Source organism: Kogia breviceps, chromosome 4 (assembly GCF_026419965.1).
Source record: "Kogia breviceps isolate mKogBre1 chromosome 4, mKogBre1 haplotype 1, whole genome shotgun sequence".
In the NCBI taxonomy this organism is placed as follows: Eukaryota; Metazoa; Chordata; class Mammalia; order Artiodactyla; family Physeteridae; genus Kogia; species Kogia breviceps.
Window position 1 is genome coordinate 112,634,380 of NC_081313.1, and position 27,610 is coordinate 112,661,989.

A 27,610-nucleotide genomic window follows, 5' to 3' on the forward strand; every position below is an offset into this window, starting at 1 on the left:
TGGGGTCTCACTGCATAGTTTCCCATGGTGCCCATTGTTTCTCAGTCTCTCCCAGAAGCAGGTTTGGGGTGGGTCTGAAGGGGATGGGGGCAGCTCAGCCAGTGCTATGGTTCTAGGCTGCTGGCTGGGCCCACGGATGCACAGATTATGGAGATGTGGCCCTTTTCTTCCCATGCTGGAAATGGGCCCCGGAAAGCTACCACTGGCCTCTTCTGTTGGAAGGGCAGGAGGAAGCATGCACCGCAGATACTGTGAAGTCTGCAGGTTTCACTCAGTTGGGATTTGTCATCTGGCAAACAGTCAAGTATCTGCCATACCTGTCCGTGTCAGCTGCAGCCTCCATGGCCCATCCGCATGATGAAGTATCCAGTCAAGTTTTGGCAATTTTGAAGGTGTGGCAATCTTGGTTCTTGCAAGGGGCCAGTGGGGAGCATTGCGACAGAGGCCATTGTGCCGGGCCTGCAGGATGCCGCAGGAGGGAGGCGGAGGGCACCCTTGACAGTTGACATCTGTGTCAACAGTGCCCGGTGACACAGTGGGGGGAGGATGAGCCTGCACTTGGCAGGCCAACAATAGCTGATTGATGAAATTAACTTTTCCCTCAAAGGCCCCACCACTACCGGGGCTGCCCGGGCTGACAGTGGTCTGCCTGCTGCAGTTTGGGGGCTCCCCTGGCAGGCTCAGAGCAGGGGACAGGAGTGTGTATTGGTCCCTGATGAGGTCATGACTTGTCCCTGAGCCTCTGGGGTCCTGAGGGGGGAGGGACAGGCTGGTGGCTCCTTGGCATGCAGGAACAAAGGCCTGGTGGCCTGGGGGTGATGAATGCTGTATGGGGGGAGTGGCTGGGCTCTGGGTGTGTGATGTATCCACCGTGCCTCCCACCTGGCGTGAGGAGGGAGGAGCTTCATGAGCTGCTGGGGAGATTTGTTTGTCCTCCCAGAAAATGTGGCTCACTTTGTGGGAGTTGCAAATGCTCCCCTGAAACCTTAGCCACACTGCACTTCTGAGCTCAGTTCAGCATGGAGGGTGAAAATCTTGGCCCTTCTTCCCCCTCTTGCCCCATCCCCTTCTCCTGCGCGCGCGCGCACGCGCACACACACACACACACACACACACACACACACACACACACACTCTGCCTTGCCTGCTGACGATGCATTACTCATGTCAGCTGGGAGCTCAGACAGCCCAAGGCCATGGTGCTGGGACACTCTTCCTACAGATGTGGACGTTGAGGCCTAGGTGATGAGACCCCAGTTGACTTTGCCAACAGGGACTACCCCACCTACTTTGTGTGTGTGTGTGTGTTGTATCCTCAGATGAAATGAACCCAAACAGACTTAAGTGACTCAGTAGGCCCCTCAAGACAGGCCATTGCCCCTAAAAGGGCCTCGGTGTTACCATGTTCTCACGAGGGCGGTAGTGCTGGCTCAGTGTGGATCTCAGGATTGTTGTGTGCTCTCAGACAGCAAAGGGAGAAATGATCCTTTCAGAGCTGAGCCGGAAAATAGAAGGATCTTCCAAATCCCAAGTCTGTCCATTTCACTTTTTATCTGAAACATCTCAAGGCTCCTTCAATGGTAAATTTCAGTCGTTGTTCTCCGGATAGAGACCAAAATGCTTATCAGAATCCAGCCTCCACCCATCTTGGTTCTTCAACATCATACTCTGCCCTTACTGCTCATTTTCTTCCTCTTCCCACAATATCTAATATACAGAGGCCTTATGGTTGGATAAAGCATGGAGCCCACTGGCCCTTTTGCTGGGAATGCCTTTCCTCTCATATCCCCTCTCTCCTGCCCTTTCCACCTAGTTAATTCTTGTCAGTCCTTCAGTTCTTTGAGCATTTGTCCTTGTAGATATTTTCCATCCTGTTTTTTATTTCTTTACTATTTACCTTGTGACCATAATTGTTATAGATATAGATTGTGAGAGGATTCTGCTATCTGAAGTGTTTCTGTGAATCTGTTTCAGTTGTCTGGCTCATGGTGGTGTCTTATTTCCTTATGTGCCTGATTATTTTTGACTGTGTACTGATCATTAATTTTGAAAATATATTTTAAGGACAGTTCTTTCAGGATTTTCATTTGCTTCTGCTGGGCTTTGAGGGTACTACCAGTTAATTCAAACTTGAGATTCCTTGAACTCTCAGGTTATTTGAAACATAAGCTGAAGACCCACAAGAGGGCTAGTTTATTTCTGTTTTACCCTCTGAGTGAAGCTCTTTAGAGACTCAGCTTACTGTAAGCGGGGAATTAAATAACCCACCATGGGTGGAAACTAGGCTTTGACTTTTGTCCCTCTCATCCTAGGAGGTCACCACAGCTATAGTTCAACTTTGCATCTGTTTCTTCTAGATCAGAAATTGACTTCAGGGCAAAAGTAGCTTTGAATATTTGCCTTGTCTTTCTATGTCCTTTCCTTTTTGTAGATTTTGGCCTGGTGGTTCTTCACTATTTTTTTGAGAAGATTAAAAAATATTTTATTCAGGGTTTTTATTTTGTTTTATTAATTTTTAATGAGGTATAGTTGACATAAAACATTATATTAGTTTCAGGTGTACAACATATGATTTGATATTTGTATATATTGTGAAATGAGCACCGTAATAAGTCCACTTAACATGCATCACCATGCATAGTTGCAAAAAGTTTTTTCTTGTGATGAGAACTTTTAAGATCTACTCTCTTAGCGACTTTCAAATATGCGATATAGTATTGGGTTGGCCAAAATTTCATTTGGTTTTTTCCATAAGATGGCTCCAGTAGTACTTAGTTGTCTTTAACTTCATTCAAAATAATTTTATTGCATTGTATTGTGACAGCTGTCATATCAGTGTGCATTTTACAAGAAAAACTTAGCAAAATTGGTAAATTTTTGTGTAGCCATTTTAATACCGAAGGAAGAAAAAAAGCAACATTTTCCTCATATTATGCTTTATTATTTCAAGAAAGGTAAAAAAGCAACTGAAGCACAAAAAAAGATTTGTGCAGTATATGGAGAAGGTGCTGTGACTGATCAAATGTGTCAGAAGTGGTTTGTGAAGTTTCGTGCTGGAAATTTCTTGCTGGATAACACTCCAGGGTCAGGTAGACCAGTTGAAGTTGACAGAGATCAAATCGAGACATTAATTGAGAGTAATCAACGTTATACCAGCAGGAGATCGCCGACATACTCAAAATATCCAAATCAAACGTTGAAAATCATTTGCACTGGCTTGGTTATGTCTAGTGCTCTGGTGTTCAGGTTCCTCATAAGTTAGGTGAAAAAAACCTTCTTGACCATATTTCCACATGCGATTCTCCACTTGAACTAAGGAAAACGTTCCGTTTTTAAAACAAATTGTGATGGGCAATGAAAAGCGGATACTGTACAATAATGTGGAACAGAAGAGATGATGGGGCAAGCAAAATGAACCACCAACAACCACACCAAAGGCCGGTCTTCATCCAAAGAAGGTGATGTTGTGTATATGGTGGGATTGGAAGGGAGTCCTCTATTATAAGCTTTTTCCAGAAAACCAAATGATTAATTCCAACAAGTACTGCTCCCATTTAGACCAACTGAAAGCAGCGCTGAAAGAAAATCGTCTGGAATTAATCAACAGAAAACGCATAATCTTCCATCCGGGTAATTCAAGACTGCATGTTTCTTTGATGACCAGGCAAAAACTGTTACAGCTTGGCTTGGGAGTTCCGATTCATCCGCCATATTCACCAGACACTGAACCTTAGGATTTCCATTTATTTCAGTCTTTACCAAATTCTCTTAATAGAAAAAATTTCAATTCCCTGGAAGACTGTAAAAGGCACCTGGAAGAGTTCCTTGCTCAAAAAAGGTGAAAAGTTTTGGGAAGATGGAATCATGAAGCTGCCTGAAAAATGGCAGAAGGTAGGGGAACAAAACGATGGATATGTTGTTCTATAAATTTCTTGGTGAAAATGAAAAATGTGTCTTTTATTTTTACTTTAAAAACCGAAGGAGGGGGCTTCCCTGGTGGCGCAGTGGTTGAGAGTCCGCCTGCTGATGCAGGGGACACGGGTTCGTGCCCCGGTCGGGGAAGATCCCACATGCCGCGGAGCGGCTGGGCCCGTGAGCCATGGCCGCTGAGCCTGCGTGTCTGGAGCCTGTGCTTCGCAACGGGAGAGGCCACAACAGTGAGAGGCCCGCGTATCGAAAAAAAAAAAAAAAAACAAAAAAAAAAAACCGAAGGAACCTTTTGGCCAATCCAATATTATTATAGTCACCACACTATACATTACATCCCCATGACTTATCATGAGGGTTTTTAAGGTGTCCTCTGTGAGAGGTCAGTTAAAATTCAGTAGCTCTGCTTAAGAGGACAGAAGTGTCCTGGTATAATTGTCATTTCTCCAAGACAGCCTTCTCTGACTTTCAGCATGGGTCTGGGTCCCCTATATTGTATCCTCTACTAGTAAAATGAGCCTCTCTCCTCCCTAGTTCTCAAAATGATTGTACATAGGAGTTCATTGTGTGGTTATTTGACTAACACCTCTCTCACCTCCAGACTGTAAATCTATTCAGTCAGGAGCAGGAGACATGTCTGTTTTGGTTACCACTGTATCCCCACCACCTAGAACAGTGCCTGATATGTCACATGTTCTTAAGGACTCTTTATGTTTGTAATGACTTCTGACTTCTACTTCCTTCACTTGGTCCATCATGTTTGTTTTTGTGCAACTTTTTGCTGTTACTTTGAATATGCAACTCCATTATGTCCTATCTTACATTTTGGATCCTTTGAAGACCAGGTTGACCCTGACATGCATGTGATGATTAAGAACATAAACTTTAAATTCAGAGAATCCCGGGTTTTATCCATGTTCCTTCCTAGCTGTATGGTCCTACGTGAGTCTGTTAACTTCTCTGAGCTTCAACTTCTTCATTTGTAAATTGAGAATAACATTTGTATCTATTTTGTTGGGTTGCCTTGATGATTAAATGAAATGATACTTAGCATAATGGTTGACTCTGGTGGGTGAAGTAGATTGGCACTAGGCATCCATCCATCTTCCTTCTAGTGTACCTTCCTATATACAAATGTTGATAAGGCAAAAACTGTATGTCTCAGATTCTCTTACAGCTAAAGTCTGGATGCAAGTAGGTGCATTTGTACAAGATTTGGAAGGCAGAGATGAAGTGGAGGTTATCTTCTTGCTGCCTTGGTAGCAAGCCTGGCAACAGCAAGCATGTTGCTGTTGATTTTTCCATGTCAGAATTCCAGTGTCTGTTCACCAGTTTTTTTGGGTGTTAAGAAGCACTTGTGGCAGTGACAGTACCTTTACATCCCTGGATTGCAGCTATGGAAGTGTGTTCTTGAAGTCACTAGTTCCAGTGGCAGTTTCCTGATACCCTACTAAATCAAATATGAGTGAGGTTCCAACCATAATCCATACTGAGGCACAGTTCCATTTCACCTATGAACCTGTGAAATTCAATTAACAAGTTTTCTGCTTCAAAACACAGTGGTGGTACAGGCATAGGATAACAGTTATAGAAATTTCTGTTAAGCGAGGGAGAAAATTTAAAGAAAAAAAAAGGTCACTGGTCCCAAGCAATTTTGAAATTGAGCTGGACAAACTCCCTTTGGTTTCAAAGCCTCTTCTGTGATTCTTGGCTCCAAACTCTGGGCTCAAGGCTCTACCCTCTGAGTCATCCTTTCTTTTTCATTAAAGGTAGCATCTGAGGAGCATTTGCCACTGAGGAGTTTGATCAGCCTGTTTCTTGTGTGGAGAGTTTTGGAGTTCATACAGCCTTCTTTCATTTTGTCTGCTCTCTTTCCCCTTCATTGAAAACTGGCAGTGTTTCTGCTGGTATAACATTCTCAAGAACTTTGTAGGTCTCCTCCTCCACAGGTCTTTGCTAGACAATCTCACCTCTATTTTGGCTTCTGCTGAGACGGCTGAGGGGATCTATGAGTCACACACTTAATCTTTTCAAAGAGCCTTTTGTGTGACTGAATACTCTGACCTTTTGATCTTTCTGAGGTACTAGCAAAAGATTGTCCAGACACACCCTCAGTTTTTGCCCTAGAACCTGCTTTCCTGACATTGAATCTCTTAATTTTAGTGTCTTGGAATCCAGATAGGCCAAGAATTTCTCAAATCATCAAGTCTTGGTTTCTTCTCATTTACCAGTTCTTCCTTCAGTTTACCTCTTTCCTTTTGTATTTTACCACAAGCAGCAAGCAAAAATAAACCTGGTCACACCTTAGACACTTTTCTTGGAATTCTCCTCAGCCAAATATCCAAGTTCATCACTTGCAAGTTCTGCTTTCCACATAACTGCAGGGCATAATTCCACTAAGTTTCCTGCCAGTCTATAACAAAGGACCCTCTTTCTTCCAGTTCCCATTAACATTTCCTCAATTTCCTTCTGAGCCCTCACTTGCAGCACTTTTAACATCCATGTTTCTACTAACATTCTGTTAACAACAATTTAAGTATTCTCTAAGGTGATTTAGGTTTTCCTACCATGTTTCTCATCCCTTGTGAGGCCTTACTAATAGAGCTGTTAATGTCCATATTTCTACTAATAGTCTAGTAAAGTCAAGGCAAGCTAGGCTTTCTGTCATACTCCTCAAAATTATTCCAGTCTCTGCAACTGCCCAATTCCAAAGTCACTTCCACTTTTTAAAGTATTTGTTAGAGACACCCCCCTCCCCACTTCTGGTATCAAAATATGTATTAGTTTCCCATGGCTGCTGTAACAAATTATCACACCACCGATTTATTATTTCCTAGTTCTGGAGGTCAGCAATCTGAAGTGTCACACTGGGCTAAAATCAAAGTTGTCATCAGGGCTTCATTCCTTTCTGGAGGCTCTAGGTGAGAATCCACTTTCTTGCCTTTTCCAGCTTCTGGAGGCTGCCCCCTTGCCTCGGCTCACGGACCCTTCCATCTTCAAAGCCAGCAATAGCTGGTCATGACTTTTTCATACTGCATCATTCTGACACTGACTATTCTGCCTCCATCTGCCACATTTAAGGGCCCTTGTGATCACATTGGGCCCATCCAGATAATCCAGGATACTCTCCCTATCTTAAAGCCAGCCAATTTGCAACCATAATTTCATCTACTACCTTAATTCCCCTTTGCCATTTGAATGTAAAACATTCACAGGTTCTCAGGGTCTAAGACTTGGATATCCTTGGGAGACCGTTACTCTGCCAGCCACACCTCCCTTCAGATTGGCAGATAGGCTCAGTGGGGTTGGGAGGTCTTCCTGGAGGCCCATCTACAGCCAGTTTTTCTAGCCCTTTCAATGAGTTTGTTAGCACCCAATTTCCTAACTATAAGTAAATTCCTTACCCTTTGTGGGCTTCCATTTAGGGTGACAGCATCACAGTTGTGAAGTGGCAGTGCAGAGCAAAGAGGATGGTGATCCTTCTCTCAACCCTGAGGGAGGCATGCTGTGAGGACTGAGCAGCTGCTACCCAAGAGGGCTTCAAGGAGGCAGCATGAGCAGTGATAAGTCGCAGGAGTGACCGGAGTTTATGGGAAGGGTGAAGGGGTATTAAACATCTACTATCTGCTAGGCACCGCACTGGGCTTTTTCCCACAGCAATTACATTATTTAAGTTCATCTGCGATGAAGGAAGTACTCTATTCTGTGCTGTCCAATATGGTAGCCGCTAGCCACATGTGACTACTAAGCATTTGAAATGTGGTTAGTATGACTGAAGAACTAAACTTTGATTTTATTTAATTTTAATTAATGTTCATTTACATAGCTACTTGTGACTAGCAGCTACCATATCAGACTGCACAGCTCTGACAGGTTAAGTTGTCTGAGGTCTTACTGTGGCAGAATTAGGACAGTAATGAGAGGGGGGTTTGGAGTTGGGCAGTCCCATCTCATCACACTTCCTGTGACTTGCCTTTGTGTGGCTGCTTCTCCCTGCCTAGCCCCAGCCTTGAACGATTCAGCTCTCTCTGCTGTCTGGCCATTGGCTGACACCAACCCTCTAAGCCTTGTCTATAACTCCTCCACGGTTGTCCCCGTGCAGTTGGGAACTTCTATAGTCAGTTCCTGGTTTTAAAGGAGCCAGTAAGAGAGGGGAGTATGTCTGGAGTAGCAGAAGCCAGAGTCACCCAGGCTGGTACCCATCAGACAGAGCCTCTGGATGATGGCACCCGAGATGTCATCGCAGCACTGTCACCCCACATGGGCTTGGCACGGTCCTGGAGTCTGCTTTCCCAGGTGCTGCCGTGTGTCACTTGTCAGTTGAGAGCAACTGGTGTTTGTCCTCTTGGGGGTCTCCTTTTCTGCTGTGCCCGCATAACTGCCTTTCTTGGCACAAGTAAGAGCAGGTGGTGTCACAGGGGTGGAGGTTGGCAGGGCTGTGCGGTGGGGGCTCGCGGCTCTGGGGACACCAGGGCCTCCTGGAGGCTGCTCCTCTCTGAGCCCCTGCCTGTGGCCCCGTGGGTGGCTTGGCGGAGCTACAGAGCCATGGATGATGGGACCGGCCTGTGGTTGAAGGTGGGATCCGGGCAGAGGCCGGCTATAAACGTTTGCCCAGGCAGAGGTTTCAAGTGTATGGTTTAGGGGATGTGCCTGAACTAAACAAGTTATTAGCTGGATTATCTCTCCCAGCTGAGAACCAGCTTCTGTGGGTCCCCTGTGAAATGCTCAGTCAGGAGTCAGGGTGGCTGGCTCCACCTGGGGTGTGTGCCTGGCGTCAGTGAGCCAGCTGCCTGCATGGCAGCCAGGCGGTTTCTGCTCCTGGTCCATCCACTAGTTTATTCACTCGTTCATGCGTCCATCACACAGTCCCTGGGCACTAGCTGGGCACCAGGCCCAGAGCTGGATGCTGGGGACCCGAAGGGGAACCTCTGTCTCACAGAGACAGAGGCCAATGGAAGACTGCAAAATGGTAAAATAAAGGTAGGTACAGAGAGCTGGGGTGTTCAGGGTAAAAGGCTGAGATGAGGCTGGAGAGGCGGGCAGGGACCAACTCATGTGGAGGGCCTTGGGGGTTTTGGTAGGAAGTCAGCCTCTGTTCCAGCTGTGATGGAGGCTCCTGATGAGTCTTAGGAGAGGAGTGATGGTAACAGATGTGAACAGGATGGATGAGAGGATACTGGCTAGTGCAGAGTGAGACCACTGAGGAGGCCGTTTGTTCATTCGTTCATTCATATTTCATCCAGCACATATTTGGGTTCCTGTTATCTGCCAGGCCCTATTCTAGGAACTAGGGGGTGAATCACTGAACAAAATAGACAGAAACCTCTATCTTCAAGGAGATTACATTTCTAGGAGAGAGAAGGGAGAGGTGGAGAGGGAAGGGGGAGGAAGACAGAAGGAGAGGAGGGAATAGGATACATCACAGCTATAATAAATGAGTGAACAATGTAGCATGTTAGAAGGTAATAACTGCTACAGAAAACAGAAAATACAGAGCAGGGCTCAAGGTTTGGGAAATGCTGAGGGCGGAGAGAGTACCTCTCATGAGAGGGTAAGATTTGAGAAGAGACTTGGAGACGAAGAAGTTATCAGAAGTTTTCCGTGTATTGATAGGTAGGGGCAACCCTAAGGCAAGAATGTATCTGACGTGTTTAAGGAACAGCTGGAGGACAGGGTGCCTGGAGTGGAATGGCCACAGCAGAGAGGAGCCCCGGGGTAGAGAGAAGGTGAGGTGGTGCAGATCATGTAGAGATAGGTTTTATCCTAGTATGCTTGGACCCCGGAAGGGCTCATGGATAGAGTTCATGGGGTCTTTGAGCTTAAATGACAAAAAAAATTGGACACCTTTGTTTTCCTTAACCTTTAACTAAAATTTAGCATACCTTTTGATTATTATTGCAGGCAAAAAACCCACCTGTGACTTTCTCAACAATGCAAATTACAGATATTTTTATTCTACATGAAAACTGTTTCGGGTATCTTGAAATATTTCTTCTCACCCCTAGTTCAAACTTAACAGTAGCCACAGATCCTATGATTTAATGCATACGTATCACAGTATCACAAATTTAAAAAATGAACTCTTTCAATGGAATTGGTTTCATTTCTAATGCTCTGTACTTTTTATGCATGCGAAACCTTTCCCAAAGATAAGTCCTCTGGCATCACCGGCCTCCTAGGGGTCATGGCACAGAGACCGCAAAGAAGCTCTGGTGTGGAGTCTGAACGCATCTTAAGAACTTCGAGTGGAATGAGAAGCCATTGCAGGTTGTTGAATACAGAATCATCCTTTTAAAATGTAAACCGAGATTCTGGCTGCTCTTTTGCACCAAGACTGGTGGGATCGGGGCAAAGTGGCTACAGTGATGCTGGCTGGAGACGGTGAAGGCTCAGGCCAGTGGGGAGGCAGCAGAGGTCATGAAAAGGGGGTAAACCTGGATGCACTGTGAAGGGAAGGCCAAGAGGAATTGCAGCTGGATAGGATGTGGGGAGCGTGAGTGAGGCATCAGTGGTCTAGCTGCTCAGGATGGTTTCAGAGGAGGTGACATTTGAGCTGGGTTAGAAGGTGGTGTTGGCTGTGTTGTTGTGAGTCCTGCAGGGCCTGTGTACTGTCGTCTCCCACCCTGGCAGCCCTGGCAGCTTGCCTAGGACCCATTGTAGGTCCTCACGATGTATCAGTCCAAAGGTGGGGTGCAGGTGGAGGGAAGATACATGGGCACGCTCAGGCTTCTGGCTGGGGTGCTAGGAGGGATGACTTCGGCGTGACAGAGGTCCTGCCACCCCCAGGAGAAAAATGGGCAGAAGGCATTTGGTGATATTTAAACTCCCAGGCCAGGGAGGCATTAGCCTGTGCTGAGAGGGGGAAGGAAGCTCGCTGTAGCTCCCCAGTTCTTTGTTTAGTAGGGGTGACTGATTGATGGCCACGGATTTAATAACTCGGTCAACCAGGGCTACTCCATGCAGGATGAATTTGGTTGAGATGTAAATATTTTATATCAGAGTATTAACTGCTTATTAAAAGCGTATTGAGGGGCTTCCCTGGTGGCGCAGTGGTTGAGAGTCAGCCTGCCGATGCAGAAGACATGGGTTCGTGCCCCGGTCTGGGAGGATCTCATGTGCCGCGGAGCGGCTGGGCCCATGAGCCATGGCCGCTGAGCCTGTGCATCCGGAGCCTGTGCTCCGCAACGGAAGAGGCCACAGTGGTGAGAGGCCTGCGTAGACATCACAGAGAGGCCATTTGCTTGCTGGAAACATCTCTAACAGAGCTGTTAATCCGGAAATGTGTGTCCTGCAGTCAGCGGGCTTTCAGGTAGGGCATTTTACTTGTCTTATTAAGCAGAAATTAAACACAGGTACAAATGCTGATGCACACGCAGCTCTATTTTCTGGACCCACCACATGCAGGTCACGTGGCATCGCCAAGCCCTGACTCCACTCCTCTGAGATAAAAGAGGGAGTTGTGTGCTGCTGGGCCTTCTTGGCTTGTGGTGACAGGGGGCACCCAGGGGAGAGTTGAGGCTGCTTCTCTCTTCCACCCATGTCCAGAGTCTGCTGGACTTCCCAGGTCTGGGGGACAAAGGGGACCTGCTGCAGATAGGCACACACCTCTGCTCATGGCTGGTGCATGCTTGCTGTGTTGACTCCTTCTTGGGGCCTGGAGAGGGAGGTACCACACTCTCTGGGGATAGATTGGAGCCTGTGGTGGGTAAGTGATTATAGGTTTTTTTGAACTGAACATCTAGAACTTTCTCTGTATGAAAAAAATGTGATCAGTGCAAAACTTGGGGCAGGTGACCCTTGGGTAAAGAAATATTTCTTGAATGACCAAAGGGTGTTGGTCATTAGGGGGCAGCTTGGAGTCTGTCCTTCCATCCATCCATCCATCCATCCCTCCCGTGTACTGAGTGCCAGGTGCTGGGAATACAACAGCGAGCAAAATAGAAACTCTTGCCTGCATGGAGCTTATATTTCCCTGGGGAAGTCAAGTATCAGACAAATAAACATATCATGGATCCAAATGGATAAACAACAAGGTCCTACCGTATAGCACAGAGAACTATATTCAGTATCCTATGATAAACCATAATGGAAAGGAACATAAAAAAAGAATATACATATGTATAACTGAATCACTTTGCTGTACAGCAGAAATTAACACAACATTGTAAATCAACTGTATACCTTTTTTTTTTTCTTTAACTTTTGGCTGTGTTGAGTCTTTATTGCTGTGCACCGGCTTTCTCTAGTTGTGGTGAGTGGGGGCTACTCTTCGTTGAGGTGCGCAGGCTTCTCATTGTGGTGGCTTCTCTTGTGGAGCACGGGCTCTAGGTGTGCGGGCTTCAGCAGTTGTGGCATGCGGGTTCAGTACTTATGGCTCACGGGCTCTAGAGCCAGTAGTTAGGGGCGCTTGGGCTTAGTTGCTTAGTTGGGCTTAGTTACTCCGCGGCATGTGGGATCTTCCTGGACCAGGGCTTGAACCTGTGTCTCCTGCATTGGCAGGAGGATTCTTAACCACTGCGCCACCAGGGAAGCCCGTAAATCAACTATATGCCTTAATTTAAAAAATTGATTTGAAAGAAGGTTTTTAAAATGAGATTAAGAAAAAATATATAATGGATTCAGAGATCAAGCTGCATATAAGGGTAGTTTTATTAACCAAATTTAAATGATTTCTGTAACCTTTTTTTCTGTGGTTTGTTTTCATTTTTATTGTTTAAAAATTTTATTTATTTACTTATGCATTTTTGGCTGCATTGGGTCTTCTTTGCTGTGTGTGGGCTTTCTCTAGTTGCGGCGAGTGGGGGCTACTCTTTGTTGAAGTGCGTGGGCTTCTCATCGCGGTGGCTTCTCTTGTTGTAGAGCACAGGCTCTAGGCGCGTGGGCTTCAGTAGTTGTGGCTCGCAGGCTCAGTAGTTGTGGCTTGCGGGCTCTAGAGCGCAGGCTCAGTAGTTGTGGCGCATGGGCTTAGTTGCTCCACAGCATGTGGGATCTTCCCGGACCAGGGCTTGAACCTGTGTCCCCTGCACGGGCAGACGGATTCTTAACCACTGCACCACCAGGGAAGTCCCTTTATTTCTTTTAAAAATTGCTACACTTGTAGACACACAACTCAGTGTGTCTAAAACAGTCATATCTTGGCTTTCTGTGAAATGGGCAACTCCTGGCTATCTGGGTTTCTCACAGCTTCCTTTTACTATTCTTCATGGAAGTCCTTCCATAACGTTTTCTTGTGTTCCCTATTCTGTGACTCAGAAGGCAAGAGTGTATGAGGTACACTGTCGTGGTAACTCTGGGCTGTTGTCATGCCTGTTCTGGGCTGTGATACGGGGATGCCCTCTGAGGGTGGGGCACGCTGTTTGCCCTGCACTAAGTGGTTCCAGGGCTTTACTTTTTGAGTCTCGGGGTCTTCTTTTTTTTGTAGTTTCCCCTCTCCTCCCTGCTGGCAGGCTGCTCCTCCTCTTTCTGTGCTCTATCCTTCTCTCTCCACCTCCAGAGCCTCCTGGCATGCACAGACACAGTACAAAATTGGCTTATGTCTTCCAAGAGGAGGCTTGTTAGCAAATTGGTAAGCACGTTCATCATTTTTGCCTTGAGGTTCCAAGAATTGTTTGTGAGCAAAGTCTTAGGCTGTGAAGAGAGGCACATCCATGGGAAGAGTTGAGGGGCCTCTCCTAACCAGAGCAGCTGTGAAATGGGCACATTTTCTGAAAGGGAGCTGAGGGAACAGGATGGTCAGTGAGAGTAGAGGGTCTTCACAGAGCCCTCAGGGCATTACCTGCCTCAGGTGGTACTATAGTCCCAGCCCTGTAGAAGGGGCCCATTTCTGCAGTGATGGGGCCCCTGAGTGAATGGTCCTCCCAATTAGGGGTTTCATTTTCCTGGAGCACCTAGACCTGCGCTGTCCAAAGCAGTAGCCATTGGCCATGTGAGGATTTAGAACACTTCACACGTGACTAGTGGGGCTGAAGAGCTGAATTTTCAATATTTAAACATTTTAATTCATTTAAATTTAAAAACAAGTACAGCCTGCCAGCAGGGAGGAGAGAGAAGACTATAAAAAGCAGACCCAAGGACGCAAAAAGTTATTAGAAAACTTTTAAGTATGTTTGGAATAACTTGGGTATGTGAATTTACATTTATAACTGTAAATTTTATGAGACCTAAGTACTGATTAAGAATTTCTGAGGAAAATCAAGCATCTGAATTAACACCTGCTGTACGTGTAAAATACACACTGGGGTTCAAAGACATAGGATAAAAAAAAGTTAAATATCCCATTAGTAATTTTTTTTTTTTTTTTTTTTTTTTTGCGGTACGCGGGCCTCTCACTGTTGTGGCCTCTCCCGTTGCGGAGCACAGGCTCCAGACGCGCAGGCTCAGCGGCCATGGCTCACGGGCCCAGCCGCTCCGCGGCATGTGGGACCTTCCTGGACCGGGGCACAAACCCGTGTCCCCTGCATCGGCAGGCGGACTCTCAACCACTGCACCACCAGGGAAGCCCCCCCAATTAGAAATTTTTTATATTCAATAGCACATTGAAATGATAATATTTGGGGTATACTGGGTTTAAGAAAATACATTATTAAAATTAATTTCACCTGCTTCTGTTTACTTTAAAAGTGGCTTCTCTAAAACTAAAAATTGTATTTGTGACTGGCATTATATTTCTGTCGGACAGTGCTGCTCTAGACCCTTCTCTGCGCTTGCTCACATCTGAGGCTATTACATAATTTGATGGTGTTCAGCCTACCATTTATTGGACGCTTACATGTGCTAGACTCTGTGCTGAGAACTTAACATGTTTTCAGTCCTCCCAAGAGTCCTATGAGGTAGATACCATGATCCCCATTTAAAATGGAAGGACACTGAGTCTCAGAGTGACGAAGGAACTTGCTTAAGGTCATACAGCTAATATGGAGCAGAGCTGGGTTCCTAGAATCAGACAGGCCTGAGTTAAAGGCACCCTCATGACCACTACACCACATTGCCCCAACCCCACCCCCACGAGTTCAATGCCCATCTTGGGGCCATATATCCCGGAGCAGGGTCAGCGAATGACCACAAGGGTTATAAGAATCCATGAGGGGTCATGCCCTTGGGGGGCTCTCACTGGAGGGGAGGGGAGCCCTGGGTGTACTGGGGAGCAGCACCACCCTCCTTTGAGGAGTGAGAGGTATCTGAAGGCACAGTCTGCAATTCCAGCAGCTTAACTGAAGCCCACATCCCAGCCACAGCCTTGTCCCATTTTGTGGCAGAGTGTTTTCACCAACATCATGAGCTGGCGGGGCCAACGGAATCGTCATCTCCATTTTGCAAGTGAGCAAATTGAGCTTCACTTGGGCGCAATGACTTTCCCGAGATCACCATCAGATCTGGGCCAAGAACCAAGGGTTCTGGTTCCAAATTTGGAGTTTTTTCCGCTAAGAAAGTAGGTGAGACAGGGCTGCTTAAGGTGGGAGAGGTTGTAGGAGGTGAGTGGGCCACCTGCAGACCCAGGCTTGGCTTTCATTGTGCCATCCCTGAGGCCAGAGACCTCTTTCCTGGAGGTCCCTGATTTTCTCTGGATGCCTGAGAACAGACGGCCATTGGGTAGGACTTCTGCGAGAAAGCAAGTCCTAGCCTGGATCTTGTCTCTAGGCTCACTTAGCTTTTGGAGCCCTGGGCTGTGTCCTCACATTTCTATTTACTACCTACGTGGTCCGGGGCACATTGCTTCATCCCGCTGAACTTCTGTTTCCTTATCTGTAAACTGGAACTTTACCTTGCAGGGGAACGATTAGCACAGAGCACAGAGCGTGGGAAATGCCCAGCACCTGGCGGTGCAGAAAGTAGTGGGGCTCAGTCACTTGTTCTCTGGGGCCCTCCCTCTTTCTCCAGGGGAAGGTAGAAAACAAGACTGTGTAATCCTCTCCGGCTACAAATTGCATGTCTGGTCTAAGTGCTTTAGTTTCCTCACCGTAAAATCTGTAGCTCTGCCAGCAAGCTTTTGAAGGGATTGGCAGAGCCCAAAAATCTAATGGATTCAGAGATTGCTGCTGATGAGTTGGAGGGAAGAGGACCCCCAAGGGAAAAATATGTGTGGTGTCGCCTTCACACAAAATTAGTTTCTCAAGGACCTGGCTTGCTGTACCAGACAATTTTCTTGAAAGTATTGGTCAAGCAGGGGCCATAGGGGAATTGCTTTTTTTTTTTTTTTTTCCCCTTAAGGCAACCTAGTTTCCCAGAAGAGATTACAAATTCTGGTTTGTATAACACTCTGCCCCGGAGGCATCTATGGAGAGCTTCATTACTACAGCCAAAGTGCCTTCAAGGTAGAGAAGCTGGACAGCCCTGCCAGAGAAGGCCCAAGCCTGCCTTCTTGAACTCGCAGCCAGCCTGCGGGGAGAGGCAGGGATGCCGAGCCTTGCCTGTGCCCGGCTGGTGTGGAGCATAGCTTTGTAGAGCCCATGCCTCCCTCCTGCCCCCTTTCTCCATGGTCACTGGGTGTCTGAAGATCCTTCCTGGCAGAAACCAGCAGTCTACTTAGGCAGAAGGTGTATCTGGACCCATTTGTGTTCTCCCTTCCCCCACCCCAGACTATTGCTGCTGCAGTGTCAACTTAAGACTCATCTTGAGAGGGAAGCTGCACCCGGCAACCAAGCAGAAAGGCCCCTTCTCCTGTCCCAGGGCCCAGTTAAGGAGGAGGGTGGGCAGACTGAGAGCTGATGGTGCTAGGACCCTGGGCCCTTTAAGAAGCTGGCCTCCCTGGCTGGCCAGGAGCTGGGGTAAGCCTGGGTAGCCGCTCAGCTCTGCTGATGGTCTCTGGGTGATAAGCGGCGAAGACTGGCTCCTTTCGACTTTGAACTGAGCGCTCAGTCTTTCTCCCGGCTGGGAGGCGTTTTGAACTGCCAGTTCCTGGGGATTAGATGCATGTTTAGGCTGGATGAACTCATGAATGAAAATATTTTGCTTCGTGGTTTCGGCAACAGCGAACTGCATGGTGAGCCCCCCTTTTCTCTCTCCCTTGCCTAGCACCACCCACCCGGGCCTACCCTAATAGCCGGGGCCAAGGCTCTTCCAGCAGCATCCGAGCTGCCCCGTGATAGTTTGGACAGGGCCACTGTTCTGTGTGATGCCACCAGGCGACAGGCAGCCTCTGGGTGAGGTGAGCGCTTTCTTGATAACTTTTTGCATATCCATGATATCAGGATGGCGGAGAGGCAGCCCTAGGCTCTTCCACTTGTGAGCAAGGGCAGGGCTAGGAGAGAGGAACTGGCCCTTGGGTTTGTATGCTTCACCTAGCTCTGATTCCAGTGCCATGGGCTCCTTGAGCTTTGTGGGGTGTGGGTCATGTGGTTGGGGATCTGAGTCCTGTCATCTTGGAAGTGTTAGTGTCGTGGAAGAAGCAGGAGGATCAGAGTTCAAATCTCTGCTCAGGCTCTTCTTTAGTTGTGTGACCCTGAGAAAGTCATGCAATTGCCTCATGTCCCCAATTTATGGATGAAGATTCCGGGGTTCCCACATCTCCTCGCCGACCTGCTCTGAGGATCGTTAGCGTGTGAGATGGCAACCACTGTGCAGGACATGGACTCAGAATTGCATCACTGTCCCTTTCCTGCCTGACGTTGGGCTTGGCTGGGCCAAGCTGCCTGGGCCGACACCCACTGCATGTCTCCTGTGCCCTATTTTCAGAGAATGAGGAAGACCCAAGGGAGGTGCTTACAGGGCCTCAGTGTGATGGATGAAGTCATCACCTCCTAAGTGAATGAATGCCGCAATTAATAGATTGATGCTGTTGCTGGCTGGATTACACTCATGGCTGGTTCCACTATATATAGCATGTTTATTGTCACATAGCTCTAGGAAGAGCCTGAGGTCAGCAGCCACTGTCCAGAGGGCAGCTGCAAGGGGTTGCTGGGCACTTCCTGTAAGGGGAGTTAGGCATCTGTACTGGGGTGTAATGCTTTCTATTACTTAGTGAGTAGATTCAGTTGAAGATCAAAAGAAGCCTTGGGCTGGTGACCTGGCTTGTCTGGGTTGGGGAGTGTGAGTGCACGCATAGACCTCGTTATATGCCTGGTGCCACCTCGTGTGTGCGTGTATTATGGGGCAGGGGTAGGCAGGGAATATTATTGGGCTTCTCCCATCTTAACTTCTGATCAGTGGTCTATCAATGGACAATTGATAGTGTTATATGCAAGTACTATATGCTACGTTTTAAAAAAATTGGAACAAATAGAGTTAACCACTGTTAACATTTTGGAGTCTTCTAGTCTTTTTTTTTTCTCTATACATTTTTTTCTTATAAAACAGTATGATCCATTTTTGTAACTTGTTCTCACTTAACCAGTATATCATGGTATGTATTGCTGCATATACTTCAAAATATCATTATAGCCTTTTACGTTCTACACCATCGTTTGTGAGGGCTCCATGGTGGCCCGTGGTATGAATGTGCTCTAGCATTCAAAACCACTCTCTCATATGTGTTTATATAGGTTATTTCTGAGTCAGTCATCACCAACCACACTGCGGTGAAGATCCTTGTATAAGCATCCCTCAGACAACTGTTTCCCTATGATAAATGCTTAGAAGTTAAATTTCTGAAAAAGGTATCCGTGTATTTTAGGCTTTTGATAGCTTTTGCTAAGTTGCCTTCAAAAAGTTTGTACTAATTTACTTTCTTACCAGTAGGGTTTGAGAGTGTTTCCCTTTATTCTTTCCAACACCAAGTATCAAATGTCTAAAGTTTAAATCTCTCCTCTGCTCTACTAGAGAAAAAATGAATATCTTATTGTTGTTCTAATTTGCATTTTTTGATTACCTGAGAGGCTAAATACATTTTTGTATCATTACTGGGCATTTATATTGACTATTGTCTGAATTTGCTGTCTACATAATTTTCTCATTTTTCATTAATTGTTTTTTCCTATTAGTGATTTGTAAGAGCTCTTTATGTATTAAGGATGTTTCATATGTTTTTATCCAGTTTGTGATTTGAAGGTTTAAATATTTACCAAACACTTGTGCATTCACTCATTCATCTATTCAGTCATTTAGAACTGCTTAAAAAATTCTGGACTCTACTGGGAGGAGTGGGTACTGGAGAATTAGGTCTGTGTGTCCCCTATCTCAGAGAAGATCAGAGGAACTTGTGGGATAATCAAGTTTGGTCCTAACCAGGTGGGCTAGGGCGGTAGTCCTTAGTACTGTGATTGGATGTTGGAGAAGGAAAGGTTGGTGTAGGCAGGCAGAGCATAAGGGCATCCTGGAGGTGGCACTGGGAATTGGGTTGGAAAGAGGTGTGGGTTCAGATGTGGGGTGAGGAGGACATTCTAGGTAAGAGAGCACAACTGAAACATGAGGTTGTGCTGAGCATAACCTATTAATAGGACTAGGATTTTAAATGACACAAACACAGACTGATTCAGGGCTGGCTGTAGAGGGAACTAGCACCCCTGGCGAGGGGGTGTGGTGATGAGGTGGGGACGGGACTCTCCCCTTTCCCTCTGGGTCCTTGTAGGACTAAGGCGAGTAGAAGGAGAAAACAGTCCTTTCCTCTTTTGGCATACGTTCCTTGGGCGTGGCTAGAAGATTCTAGAACTTTCCTGCAGTAGAGGGGATCAGTGTGAGGGGTGTTGTCCTGTGTTAAAAGCCGGTTCAGGTCCCCGTGGGCTGTGAGGGTGCTGAACCCATTTCACAGATGAGGAATTGGGGTTTGAGAAGGCAAAGGGACCGAATGTGTCAGCCTGAGGAGGGCCTCAGAACCGAGGCCTGGGACAGCCAGAGGCATCTCGGGTGAGAGGCAGCGGCTGCCTGCCTGCGGGGTTGGGGTAGAAGTGACCTAGGAGGCAAGGGTGAGCCTCTGGGCTGGCTGCCAGAAGAGCTGGGTGACAACTCAACCACACAACCAGCGGCTGGCTCTGTGAAGACAGAACAGCAGCCCTGGAACTTCAGCCCTGCATCTTCAGTGCTGGGGTCCCTCCCAGGGAGACGGGTCAGATGCAAGTGAGCAGGGGCTGTCGGGGATAGGGTGCACATGCAGTGGGGGAGGCCCGTGCTGAGTCTTTAGTGAGCAGCTGCTGTGTGCAGTACTGTCCGAGGCCCAGGCAGGCGCTGGAGAAGCCGGGGATGGTGGGCCTTGTGCTCGGGGGGCTGATGGGCACATCCAGAGGTGAGAAAATGGTGTCTGGGGCAGTAGTGCTGTGGGGTTGTTCCTTCAGCTGGTGTTTATTGAGCACAGACTGTCTGCAGAAGCACTGAGAGCTGTGGGAACACGGAGGAGGAAGGTTGCATTAGAGAAGGAGGTTGCATTCAGGTTGAGGCCTGAACGACTCTGCAGGGGAGGAAGCGGGAGAGGGTGTAAGCGCCTGGAATGCGGAGGGGGGGTGCAGATGTCAGTTGGGGTCACTGATGGGTGACCTCCAGCAGTGCTGGTAGGCTTCCTGGACCTTTGGAAGATGTGCGGGGGTGGGGTGGATCTGCATTAAGGAAGGGAGGTGAGGTGTTGCGCCTCCTGTGCTGCTGGTGTCCTAGAGCTACCCTGCACAGGCGGTGTGGCATGTTGGGGTGAGGGGCACCTCATGGCTTCCTCTCCCTACTCTGAAATATCCCATCTGATCAGCTCTGGGATGAGTCTCTTGAAAGGCTGAAAAGACCATTTCTCTGGATTCAGAAGCTGTGCTCTGCACCATCCCTTCCAGGAGGGCCCGAGAGCTCCGGGTGAGAGGGAGTCAAGAGGGGCCCTTGATACACAGACTTCGGCTCAGGAAGGGGGCAGGCCTCTGCACTGCTCTGCTCACCTCACTCCCACCGGCCTGCTTCCTGAAGGCCAGCTCACACCATGCCTCTCCCGGCTGCCTCTGGAAGGACGGCCTGACTTCTCACCAGGGCACTCGGGCGTGCCCTGCATCTCAGCCTGCATGTGCTCTACACGTACGGATCCAGTGTCCTGTCTCCTCTCCAGGGGAAACCTGTGCTTTCTCACTTCACACCTTTGCCTGTCTTGCTTCCTCTACCAGATCCCCATCTTAAGTCCTACTCATCCTTCCAGGTGGACAAAAGTCACCTCCCCCCAGAAGCCCACCTAGCTCTCCTAGCCCTCTTAGGCAGAGCACAGCTCTCCTTGCTCAGGACACCACCCTTGGTCTTGGTGGCTGTCACCACTCTATCGTCACCTTTGTGTTTGAGCTGGTTCTGCCAGGGCAGGACTCCTGGGCAAGGGGCTCCTCTAGCCAGCCTATCCCTCCTCCATGTGTCCCCAGAGGGCCCAGCCTCCTTGCACTCTGGTGGGGGCGGTGGATGGTGGTGTCAGAGGGGATGGGTTTGTAAGGCAGAATTTCCTTAAGAACCCACAGAAGTTGCTCAGTACGCACCTCCCTATCCCCACTGTCTTAGAGTACAGTGACAATGCAGTAGCAGTGTGACATGGATTGGAGGTCAGGCTCAGAAAACAGCAGATCTTGCGGGGAGACCTGGCTTGGCCTCTTAGTTGCTGTGTAACCTCAGGCAAGTTATTTAACCTTTATGAACCTTGGTTTCCTCATCTGTTTAATGGGGAATATGCCTCAGGGATGTTGTAAGCATTAAAGAGATAATGGGTGTGTAACCCTCGTAGCCCCAGAGCCCCCATGTGGCCAGGTCTCTGCGCAGTCCAGCACCCAGAGTAATTAGAAAGCTGTCTCTTTATTGTCCTTTGAAGGAAAGCTGAACATTGGGAGTCCTTCTCCTGTGCCCCAGTGGCACACTTGAGCCCATGTGCCCAGCTGCCGTTTCCTGCATCATCAGTTTTCCTTTCCTCTGTGCTCCCCACACCCCAACTCTTTGTGATATAGATGGGCCCACTCTCCAGCTAAGCCTTTCTCCAGTTTTGTCCCTCCTCTGTCCTGCCTACCATCTCCTGATTCTGCATCACAGAAGAGGCAGGAACAGTTGGCAGACATAGAAGTCTCTTAGACTGGGTACGGGGAGGAAGGGATACTTACATGTGGATGGATGAAACGTCTTAGATGCACAAGCCCCTGGCCCATTGTTAATGCTCAGTAGGTGTAAGGCTCACAATTCAATTCAGTAAATGTTCATGGGGAACCTCTTGTATGCCCGGCACCAAGTTAGATTTCAATCTCCAAAAAGCTCTGTGAAGTAGGTGGTGTTAGCGCCACGTGACAGATGAGAAAACTGAAGCTCAGAGCACCCGCGTTACCGTGAGTTGTACAATTTGTCACCTCCACAGATGGCTTAAGTGTTAGCTGGGTGCCAGGCTGTGTGGGGAGCTCTGCAGGATGGGAGAGCCCTTCAGAGTCCTACCCTTACTCCTGGGTCTGGCAGGGAGACCATTTGGATGAGGAGAGAACAGGCTAAGGCAGGTGATGGGCAGATCCTAAATGTACAGGATTAAATATTTACATTAGGCAAAGATGAGGGTTAAGTGCCTCAGCAGCAGGCAAGGGAGAGTGGAGGGAATTGCTGCCGGGGCAGCCCCAAATTGCTGCTAGAGAGGGGACCATCTTTGGGGGCTCGGCAAAACCATGAGTGGCTAGGGCCAGAACAGGAGTCAGGGGCTGCATCTCCTGCGAGATGTGTGAGACTGTGTGGTGGCCCAGGAATGTGGGAGCTACATACTTTTGTGTAATTAGGTCAGCTCCTCTGCAGCAGCTGCAATTAGCTGCAGGCAGGAGACAAGACTTCCTGCAGCCAAGGTCACTTCTGCACCTGGGGCGGCTTACCTGGGCTCCTGCTGTCTGGGCCCTGTGGAGTTTCCGGCAGGGGCAGCCGAGAGGCAGGTGGGGCTGTTGGGACTCCAGGGTCACAGCTCCTACCTCACAGCAGGAGGACAGATTGTCCTGGTCCTCCTCCTACCACTCAGCCCTATTTATATCTTCTCTGAGGCTCATTTGAAGAGGGGCCTGTTGCTCCCTCTCTTCACCTTTTAGGGGGCTGTTTCTGAGCTTTTCTCACTGCTGTTGCCTGTGAGTAGCACTGTCAGCATCTGGAGGTAATCAGCACCCATGATTGGTCAATGAATGCCTTGTATGCCTCCTTCCACGGGGAGCTCAGTGGCAGGAATATTCTTAGACTTTGGCTTTTCCTTTTGAGGGGCCCAATCTATCCTGCTTTAGTGAAAAATGTAAAAAATGAGATGATTAATGCTGCCACTTTGTTTCTTTTTGGAATCCAGGGAGTATTACTTTATTCATCTAATTTTATCTGCGGCAGTAACAATCACTGTCTTTGTGCTCTTTACCAGCCATGCCTGTGTGTCTCCTAGAATTGTGAGACAGTAGATATGAAAACTTGGAAGCAGGAGAGTATGTATTCCCTTTTCTTTACAGATGGGAAAAACCAGAGGTTGGAGGAGTTGTTTGCTCAGGGTCACATGGGGAGGCTGACAGTGGCCCAGGGCCACCTGGGTGCCAAGTGGCACCATCCTCAGGCTTTCGCATCTCAGCTGGGGTGGTGCTGTGGCTGAGATTGGGCACTCGGGTTGGCATCTGGGCTCTTCCACCACACCAGGCTGGGCTGGAGAGGGCGAGCTGCCTGGTGCATCACACGAGGTTGTGGACGTCAGTATGGTGCCCGATGCATGTGAGCAGAGAGGAAGTGCTGCCCTGCAGTGGCCCAGGGCTGGGTGGTGGCAGGCTTGGGGCATGCCTTGGGGACAGGCTGGCTGCCCTCTCAGGCCACTCTCTCAAGGCTGGGCTGAGTCCCTGCTTCCTCCATTCGCCATTGTGTGCCCCAGAGCTGGAAAATGGTCTCAAAATCCTTGGAGCATGGCTTTTCCAGCTGTCCCCTTGAGGAGTCCAGGACACTGACTGCACTGACCACTTGCTACATAGCACAGGTTCCCTCGGGCAGGGGCCCTGAAGCCATCTACATTCACAGGGCACAAGAGGGTGAGATGAGGTATCGTGTGACAAATGTGAAGTCGTTAGTATGTACCTGCCTCCCAGTTCAGTTGGTGTTAGTGGCCATTATTACAATTTTAAACACTATTATTAAAGACAAAGACAAGGTTCTATGAGACAACGGGCCTGCCCTGGTCTGGGAAGGCAGTGCTGTGTGAACAGTAGCTGACATCAGCTGTTGGCCCTGTATCTCCTTACATCTCGCCTCCACTAATAGGCCCAGGCAGGCTTCCCTGGTGGCGCAGTGGTTGAGAGTCTGCCTGCCGATGCAGGGGACGTGGGTTCGTGCTCCGGTCCTGGAAGATCCCACATGCCGCGGAGCGGCTGGGCCCGTGAGCCATGGCTGCTGAGCCTGCGCGTCCGGAGCCTGTGCTCCGCGACGGGAGAGGCCACAACAGTGAGGCCCGCGTACGTTTAAAAAAAAAAAAAAAAAAAAATATATATATATATATATATATAGGCCCAGGCACCTTCAGTGGGAAGGAAACTCCAATTATTCTCATTATTTCTTGTTGGTTGTGTTCTAGAAAGTCACTACAACATGGAAATAACAAACGCTGAACTGTTGTTTCTAAGGGAAAATACAGGGTTTGGTTCCTGCGAACCTCGGTCCCAACATACTCATCAACTGATCAATACCTAACCTTGTCTTAGGGGGGTTTCTGTTTAAAGACACCTTTTGTAATATATGCATATTTAATTAGTTAACACTAAACTCACGGTCAGCAGCACACTCATGCCTGAACAAAGCTTCTCTAGCACAGGGATGGTCTCTGTAAGGTGCACCATGGTATTCTTGCACTTAGGAATACTGGGTGGCACTTCCGCACTATACTTGGGGGCCATTTTCAACAGCAAAATCACCAAGAAAAAGCTCAAAAATGTGGCAGACATGGCACTGTGCAGACCGTGGAAAGGGTGCTTGTTTGCAGTGTAAGAGCTGAAACAAGGCAGGGCATCACCACATTCCACCTGGGACTCTGCACATCAGGGAACGCAGAAATTTCACCGTTCTCTGCGAGTCTACGTCTGCCATGCCAGTCCTGCAGGTATCGATTTTGCGGGGTTACTAATCAGTTTTAGCAAGTAGGTGAATGGCATATGTGGAGTCTGCAAATAGTGAGTATCAGCTGTGTATGGTAGAGAACCCAAACTTCTGGCCCAGCCCAGGTGACGGGGATTGCTCAAGATTGGGAGGTGGCAGCAGAGCCCTGGAGCCACAGGCGACCTGGAGAGAGGGAGATCCTCAGATGACCCCAGGGCCAGCTGCCGGCCTGGCCCTGAGCAAAGGGAGGCCGCGGGGCTCTGAGGCCTGGGCTGGGCTGTGGCTGAGCTGGAGGGCTTCATCCAAGGTGCCCTGATGGGTGCTGCATGCACAGCACTTCAGCTGTTTACGGCAGTGGATGGGAGGGATGTGTTTATCTGTACTCTGTCCATATTTTGAACATATAATTGAGAAGAAACTAATCTTTGCAGGATTTTCACTTTGTACCCGCTTCTGCCTCCTGCAGAGAACTGGCAGAGATGGAAACATCATTGGAGGTGTTTGTATGTTAGGAGCCCAAGCATCTGTGCAGATAGGAGGGAGGAACGGGTGATTATGGATTCTCCAGTAGAGATTCCCCACAGGCTTGGCTCAAGGCGGGGTGTGTGGAGGAGGACTGGGAAGAAGCAGGGCAGTGCCCCCTCCCCAACTCCCTGGTCTCCTAGACTTACCTGTACCCTGTTAGTCCTCTAGAGGCTGAGATTGAGACCGTGGAGGGCCTCTGGGCTCCAGTCACCTTAAGTTCCAGGTAGTAAGTGAGGCCTAAGAGGGGTGGTGCTTCACCAGTCACCACAAAGCAGAGATGGGGCTGGAGCCCAGGCCTCTAGCGCTCTCTCCACGTCAGCACAGTACCATTGCTGTTCCTTCTCACCGAGGCCCTTTGCTTACGGCAGAAGGGCATGTTTTCTTCTTTTGTTATGGACTGCCTTCAGTTTTTTGGAAAGGTTAGGAAGTTGGGCTTTAGAATCTTGGCTTAGTCACTTATTGGCTCTGTGACCTGGGGCAAGTAACTTAACTTCTCTGTGCCTCAGTTTGTTCTTTTTAAAATGGGGATGACAATAGTAATACCTATTCCTTAAGGCTGCATTGAAGATTTAATCAGTTAATATTTATAAAATGTTTAGAACAGCAGCTGGCACAAAGGAAGAGCTCTGTGTTCGTTAAATAATCAAAGTTTATAGAATTGCTGTGTGATCTTGGGCAAATCACCCTTCCTGTATCACATATTTTTTGCCATTTAAAAAATGGGGGTAGGGCTTCCCTGGTGGCGCAGTGGTTGAGAGTCCGCCTGCCGATGCAGGGGACATGGGTTCGTGCCCCGGTCCGGGAAGATCCCACATGCCGCGGAGCGGCTGGGCCCATGAGCCATGGCCGCTGAGCCTGCGCGTCCGGAGCCTGTGCTCCGCAAATAAATAAATAAATAATGGGGGTAGATAATAAAACCTACCACGAAGGGCTGTTGTGATCACTTGGTGTGATGAATAGTGAGTTTATGATGCTTAGTGCAGAGTAAGCTTTTAAAAACTCTGGCTAGTTTTTATTATTGGTATTCTTATGCCTTGGTAGCCTTCTCTCCACTCAACTGGCAGTCTCCTGCTCTGGAGGAGATTCAGATGAGGGGGCGGGAGGAGAACAAACACAAAAGATGGGCCAGCGGGAAGGGAGATGACAGGCTGCTGAGGTCTGCATGCAGATGCAGCAAGAGGTGTCTTTGGGCTTCCCCTGACAAAGACCCTGTGACTAACTGGGTGGAAGATCCCTGGAAATGAGTGGGGAGCTGTCCTCTGAGTCACACCCTGCAGGGGCCCGCCTGCAGGGCCCGACCTGCCCTGGTCGGCAGCGGTTCCTTCACCGAGTCTCCTGCCCAGGGCTTGTTTCTTGAGGGCGGCCCCTCCACCTGCCTGGGCATTGGGGCACATGTGTAGCCAAGGGCACTGCCAGCAGTGAGAATGCCATTCAGGGGAGGCGGGTGCACGCAGAAAACTCCCTTCTGAAGTTCCTCTGGAGGGCTCGGGATACACTTCACAGGAAGCGTCAGCACAATTTTCTAATCAAGTTGAAGTCCGTGGCCCGTAGTTAGAAACAATAAATGAAACGCAATTTGAGCCAGCACTTTGCCTGAATCTCTGTTTCTGGAAGTGGGTGTGAGTGAGAAGCTGGTCTTTCTGAGGGAAGAACTTGACCCCCGACCCCGACCATTTAGCCCCCAACCCTGCCATCAGCTTGCAGGGGTGGGACCCTAGGACTTTATTTTAGGTAATCATTCCAAATCCTGATTTTGATCTGTCAGGTCAAAGTCCACACTTCTCTGTAAATCGGTGCACACGATTTAGCAGACTCTTTGTTTTCCCTCCTCCCAGATCCATCTACCTACCATGCTAGAGTTTGGTCTCAGAGATCGTTGTTTAATCAATATTAAACCATTCACGTAGTTTAAGTGTTTACTTATGTGCTTTGAATCATAGTGTGCAGTAAGGACAAGTGATGCCCCCCTAATCTGCCTTCACTACGCTCCCCAATACCCTAATTATGTAATTTAGAAAAGAACATTTCCTGACAGCAGTTTCTCAGTGCGCAGCAACAAATGCCGACTGGGGACAGGACCAAACAACCTGGTAATAGCTAGCACATGGGGACCACTGCCTCAGTCCAGGCAGCCTTGGCTTGGGGCGGACACCCGTCCGTTTGGGTTAAGGCTTTCAAATGATGGCGTATTAGTGCCAGTAGAAGTAATTCCACATGAAAAGAGCTATAG